Genomic DNA, 7,286 nt, shown 5'->3' on the forward strand with positions numbered 1-7,286 from the left:
CCTCTTCATAATAGCCAAACAGTGGAAACTACCCAAATGTATCTCAACTGGTGAGTAGAGAAATCAAATGTGGTATATCCATGTAACTGAATACTACTGCATGGATAGGCTCCAAAAACACTATGCTAAGTGAAAGAAACCACCACAAAAAACCACGTATTAAGTGACTCTATTTCTATGAAATGTCCTGCAAAAGTAAACCTACAGAGGGGCGCCTGGGTGGCTCACTGGGTTAAAGTCTCTGCCTTCGGCTCAGGTCATGATCCCAGAGTCCTGGGATCGAGCCCCACATTGGGCTCTCTGCTCAGCAGGGAGCCTGCTTCCTCCTCTCTCTCTCTCTCTCTCTCTCTGCCTACTTGTAATCTCTGTCTGTCAAATAAATAAATTTTAAAAATCTAAAAAAAAAAAAAAAGTAAACCTAGAGAAACAGAAAGCAAACTGGTGATTGCCTGGGTTGGAGATGGGAAGGGGGATTCACTGTAAATGGCATGAGGCATCTTGTTGGAGTGATGAAAACATTCTAAACCAGATGTGGGTTTCTAAACTTCATCATCCTAAACTAGATGATCGCACAACTCAGTAAGTTTACGAGACATCACAGAGTGGTACATTTAAAATGGGTGAGTTTTACGGCATATAAGTTACACCTATTTTCAAAGAACAAAATTTCAGTGGATCCGCATGGAGTATAGTATAAAGTACAAATGTCTCGGCCTGGTCTTCAAGTTCTTCCTACCAGGCCCAGCTGTGACTTGCCATCCTGTCCCTCACCCCAGTGTAGGCTCACCACACGGCCTACTGTCTTCTAAGCATGCCCTCATTGCCTGCCTTCCTCCTTTTGCTCCTGCTCTTTCCCTGGGTAGCTTAACCCATCTCCCAATCCTGGGTCTTCCTCACCTCCTCTTGCAATTGCTACTATAATCAGTCTTTGTATTTACAACCCTTATTGCTTTGTCTGTTATGTACTTATCCACTGTGCTAGGTGTTAGGATACAGGGCAGCCCCACTGACACCCTGCTCCTGTTCTCTAGGATGGCTGTGGGCCTCTAACACAGAGCCTGGCACAGGTGCACCCTTGTTGAATGAATGAACAAACCCAATATTGACTTTCCCTCTTGCATCCTGCTGCTCTATCTCTAGCAAACTTTCCCAAGGAAATTCTATGCTTATATAACTGTCAGTAAAGACCACTATTTCTTCTTAGATATGTTGGGTGAATGCTATCTAGATAGGCCAGTCTGGCTCACATATAGTCCAGCGGGTTGGCCCGAGATAAGTACCAAATTCCTAGTACCATAGGGCTGCTGTCTTAAACCCATTGCTAAAATCCATAACAATTCTGATGAGATCCTGACACCCCAGGTCATGAATCAAGACAGAAGGCTGTGAAGGCATTTGTAAGGTTTCACAGGTTATGCCCTTTTTCTAGAACAATGTGATTACTGGAGGCTTGGCTTGGCAGCTCTCAGAGAAGCCCAAATTGCTTCTCTGCAGAAGAATTCCTATTTCTCTGGCAAATGTGCCTAGAGTTATTATGAGGACCTCACTCATGCTAAACAGATGATCCCCATTCTCTAGGAGAGGGATGTACTCTTCCTGCCTGATTGGAAGATGGGAATGCCATCTACTTATCAGAGCTGAGGTTGACACTCCTTCCCTGGAATTCCACTCTGATACCTGAACATGTGCACTAAAGCCAGACGGCTTGCAATGCCTCTCAGAATAACTAGAAGTGGACAGAGCCTGTGTGTCAAATGGATGTGATATTTAAGTTTCCAACTTTTTTTTTTAAGATTTACTTTTTGGACAGAGAGATATCACAAGTAGGCAGAGAGGCAGGCAGAGAGAGAGGGGGAAGCAGTCTCCCCGCTAAGCAGAAAGCCCAATGTGAGGCTTGATCTCAGAACCCTGAGATTGTGACCTGAGCCGAAGGCAGAGGCTTAACCCACTGAGCCACCCAGGCACCCCTTAAGTTTCCAACTTTAATGAGATATAACTAACATTACATAATTATACATAACATTGTGTACATTTAAGCTGTACAACGGGATGAGATGATATATGTATATGTATTTGATACATGTATATGTATATGTTGCAATAGAGTCAGTTAACACTTCTGTCACCTCACCTACTTATGTCTGTGTGTGCATGTAGTGAGAATATTTAAGATCAACTCTCTTTTCAAGCATATAATATACAGTATATAATATACAGTCACCACGCTATACATTGAATCTCCCAAGTTTATTCATCTTACAGCTGGGAGTTTGTATTCTTTGATCAGTATCTCATTTCATCCATCCCCCAACCACTAGCAACCACCATTCTACTTTCTGTTTCTATGAGTTTGGCTGTTTTAGATTCCACATATAAGTGAGATCTACAGTATTTGTCTTTCTCTGTCTGACTTATTTCACCCAGCATAATGCACAAGGATATAATTTTAAGTACAAGTTCAACTCCCTCTTAGGCCATTTGACCCTGGGCTGATTAATTAACTTCTCTAAACTTCTGTTTCCTTTGTATAGGATGGAGAGGAAAAAGTTCATTTCTCATGAGTTGGGTGGGTCAGCCAAGACGATGCATGCAAGGCCTTTGGCACAGTGCCTGGCACATCGTAAGGGCTCAATACATATCATTAGCAGTATTGATAGCAGTAGCAGCATCAGGAAGCATTTGTTCTGTGCTAGAGACCATGCTAGATGATGGCAATATAGTTCATTCATTCAACAAACATATATATAAGGCCTCTACTACTAAATGCTAACAGCTTTACTATTTTTTTAAAGATTTTATTTATTTATTTGACAGACAGAGATCACAAGTAGGCAGAGAGGCAGGCAGAGGAAGAGGAGGAATCAGGCTCCCGGCTAAGCAGAGAGCCCGACACAGGGTTCAATCCCAGGACCCTGGGATCATGACCTGAGCCAAAGGCAGAGGCTTTAACCCACTGAGCCACCCAGGCACCCCTACTATTATTTTTGATCTAGAATAAAACCAACAAAGGCTCCTGTCCATGGGGCGCTTACATTCTGGTGAAGTGATGACAGTCAAGAGCGAAAAAGGCAGTCTTTATCCTGAAAACTACAAATGAGCAAGCAAAACACTGGGGGGAAATTGGTGGGTGTAAGCACTTGGGACCACTAAGCAGAGTCATGTAACTTAGCTTGGGAGGGTCAGCGACGGCATGTGGGAGGTGAAGTAGATCAGAGGGTCCTTTCTCCTTCTGAGGTAGTTGTAATAACGGCCCCCAAAGATGACATCCGAATTCCTGGGACCTGTGAGTATGTGATGTTATATGGCAAGGCCCAATGAAGTTTACAGATGGAATTCAGGTTGTTTATCAGCTGATCTTGAGATGGTGGAATTACCCAGGTAAAAGAAGAAGGCAGGAGGGTCAGAGCCACAGTGATGAGATGTGAGAAGGAGGGTGAATTTTGGGAATTTCCTTCTTCCTGGGTTCTCGGTATCCTCAAAGATGTCCCCGTCTGGACCAAGAAGTCTCCAATATTTCACAATTCTCCATTGCCCTACAGGGTACCAACTCATTCCTTACTTATTCCCCACAGAGCCTGGGGAGACGGCTGCAATAATTCCCATTTCAGAGGAGGGATTTGCCCAGAGTCACATAACTAAGTAGTCGGGGAGGGCCTGGACTCCACACCCCCTGGCAGTGAGCCCAACATTCTACTTAGCCAGTTCCAGTGGTTACAGATATGTAGCAGAAGTAAGTTCCCACCAGTGAAATGTGAGCAAAGAAAGGAGTACATGAAAACTTACAAAGGAGTGGGAGGAGGTAGAAGGATATTCACATCAAGTAAGGAGGTGGGGAGCAGTCATCCTTCCTCCTTCTGTCACTCCTCCCTAGACCCCAGACAAAGGAGAGAGGGAGTGGAGAGTGGGAAAAGAGAGAGAGAGAGAGAAGGGGAAGATTGTGCTTTCCCAACCCACACTTCCAGTTATCTTAGTTTTAAATTTTCTAACATGCAGCAGTAACTCTGAGTTTCTGCAGAGCAATCTAATCATTTGACCCTGCTAAATAAATATTAGTGGGCTGGGACTATAAATGAATCACAACACGTCCAGCTCCATTCACATCAGCAGCTACTCTTGGAGATCTGGATTTTTTTTTTTTAAGATTTTTTTCTTAATTTATCCATTTGACAGAGATCACAAAAAGGCAGAGAGGCAGGCAGGCGGGGGGGTGGGGGGTTGGTGGGGAAGCAGGCTCTCCACTGAGCAGAGAGTCCGACGTGGGGCTCGATCCCAAGACCCTGGGATCATGACCTGAGCCAAAGGCAGAGGCTTTAACCCACTAAGCCACCTAGGCACCCCACAGAGATTTAGATTTTAAGTGTTATGAGTGAGCAGGGTGAAGAAAACCTGGCCGGGTGTGGAGAATAAGGGAAGGCAATCCTCAGGAAAGACCAAGCCCCTTCCAGTTCTCCTTGCTGGAATGTTCTTCTTGAGGCTTGTCACCTGGGGACGTTCCCCTGATCATCTCAACCTAACAGGGCTCCCTGGTTATGCTTGGTTTTATCTCCTGTTTATTTTAGTCAGAGTATTTCACTTGTCAGTCTGTAATGATCTTGCTTATTTCTTTTCTTGTTTATTTATTTATTAGCTATCTCCCCCAGTAGAAGGCAAACTCAGTGAAGGCCAAGACTAACTTATCTTACTGTTCACCATGTGATCCCTGGACAATGTGTTAGATAAATTGAAGAATGAAGGAAGAAGATAATGCATGAACTAAGATCTGAGATCTGAAAGAGCAGATGGTGACCCCAGAAAAACAGTGGAGTGTTTGGGATGTTTTTGAGAGGGAAGAGCCTCTTATTTCCTTTTCATCCCAATCACATGAAAATCTGCTAGGGTCTGTTCTTGGATTTCTCCTCCCTACCTGTGCTTACCCCCAAATGATCTCATCCACAAATCCCAATATGTGTATGGGATATATGATCTCATCCACAAATCCCAATGATTCTCACATTTAGGTCTCTTGCTCCTACTTCTCTGAACTCCAGAACTGTATTTCCAACTGCCCACTTCCCGTCTAGGGAAATCCACTAGGATTGCTGCTAGGCATTCCTGCCAAATAGCACCCACCCTCTCCAGTCTCTGAAGCCAGAGCACAACCTTACAGATGCAGACTGTGTCCACAAATGCCACCAAATGATGGTGGGTTAACTGGATGAGGAGAAACCAGTCCTTTCCCACAGTGCTCCCTTTCATCTTGCCCTGCTTAATATTTCTCCAAAGCACTTACTAACATCTGACATACTGTATATTTGTCTATTTATTGTCTTCTCTCCCTGTAAGAATAGAAATACCTCATGGGTAGAGAATTTATCTCTTTTATTTTCTGATGTGTCTCTAACAACCAGAGCAGGGTCTGGATGTAGTAGATTTCCCATAAATACTTGCTGAGTGAGTGAATGATAGAATGATTCAAAGCTCTTACATAACCCCATCTGATCTTTATCTGAGTCTTTCTTGGGGGACCATTATCTCCCATTTACATATATGAGAACCCTTAAAATTTAAATGATTTTCCCAGATCATATAACTTATGTTTGGCAAATCTGGAGATTAAATTAGCTTTCTGTCTCCGAAACTCTCCACAGTGCCAGAACTATCACATTGGCCTGGTTACATTATGAAACAGCCTCCAATTTGGCTTCCTGTTCTTAAGGGCCCTTGAAAAGAATTTTCTTTCAAAATGACTTTATATGCTTATGTAAAAAGGAAATATACTTGTTATAAAAATGTAGACAACATAGAAAAGAATAAGGATAAAAATAAGATGCTAGGAATCAACTAGGAATAACCACTGTTGGTAACCACTATTGGGATGACTCAAAATCTGCTCCTTCCCTCCTCTGCTTCCTCAGACTGGCAAATATTACCACAATTGACCCCATTTCTCAAGCCAAAGCCTAGGAGTCATCCACAATCCCTCTTTTTTTTTTTTTTAAAAGATTCTATTTATTTATTTGACAGAGAGAGAGGGAGAGAGCACACAAAAAGGCAAAGAGGCAGGCAGAGAGAGAAGCAGGCTCCCCACTGAGCAAGGAGCCCGATGCAGGACTCAATCCCAGGATCCAGAGACCAGGACCTGAGCCGAAGGCAGTGACCCAACCGACTGAGCCACCCAGGCACTCCCATAATCCCTCGTTTTATCTCACTCCTCATGTCACCAAGTTATATGGATTCTGTTTTGAAATACATCTGGAAACTACTTCTCTCACCTTGACCACCATCATCCTAGGCTAGGTGACCATGTATTTCTTGCTTGAATAATGACAATAGTGTCCTCGAATATTCTTCTTGTTTCTATTTTGGCACACTAGTTTTATTAACTATACCATAGCCAGAGTTTTGAATTACTTTCCAACTCAAAACAGTTCAGTGATTTCCCACTGTTTTACTTAATATAAAAAATGCATACATGCCTAGTCAGCAACAGTAACAATGTCCTTTATAGTCCTTGGATGTACTAAGCTTATTTCTTCCCCAGGGCCTTTATACTTGCTGTTTCCTGTGCCTGGAATTCTCTTCTCCTACATCTTTGTGTGGCTTCTCCCTTTACATCATTTAAATTCATGCTCAAATACCACCACTTTAGAGAAGCTGGCCCTGATCTTCCTACCTACCTAAACTAGTCCCTGGCTGCCATGCCTTTCCATTCTCTATCCCTTTACTTGATTCTTCTTTGTAATACCTTCATTACCTAAAGGCATATTATGCAATTAGTTGTTCCTTTTTTTGCTTGTTTTTGTTTGTTGTATCTACTACTAAGATGTAGGGCTTGCGTGAAGTCAGGATTACTGTCTTGTTTCCCTGCTCTCCCTCAATGCTTAGAATGATGCTTAGCACATACTAGGTGGTCCATAAACATTTGTTAAATGAATTTTCAAATAGAAGGATAGATAATTTTATAAAAAAAGGTATTATAGCCTTTATGCTTTTAAAAATAAAAATGACTATCTTGAATATTTCCTTTTTTTAAGATCTTCTTTATTTATTTGACAGAGAGAGACGCATAAGCTACCTAGAGTGGGAGAAGAAGCAGTCTTCCCATGGAGCAAGGAGCCCGATGCAGGGTTCATGACCTGAGCTGAAGGCAGATACTTAATGACTGAGCCACCTACGTGCCCTGAATATTTCTTATACTTAACAACAACAACAACAAAAACAAGTCAAAATAAAGCCAAAGGAATTGCTTACCTTTCAAAAAATGTCCTTCATAAGATGAAATAATAGTTGCCAAATAATGTCTCTAA

This window comes from Neovison vison, chromosome 2 (genome assembly GCF_020171115.1).
Source record: "Neovison vison isolate M4711 chromosome 2, ASM_NN_V1, whole genome shotgun sequence".
In the NCBI taxonomy this organism is placed as follows: domain Eukaryota; kingdom Metazoa; phylum Chordata; class Mammalia; order Carnivora; family Mustelidae; genus Neogale; species Neogale vison.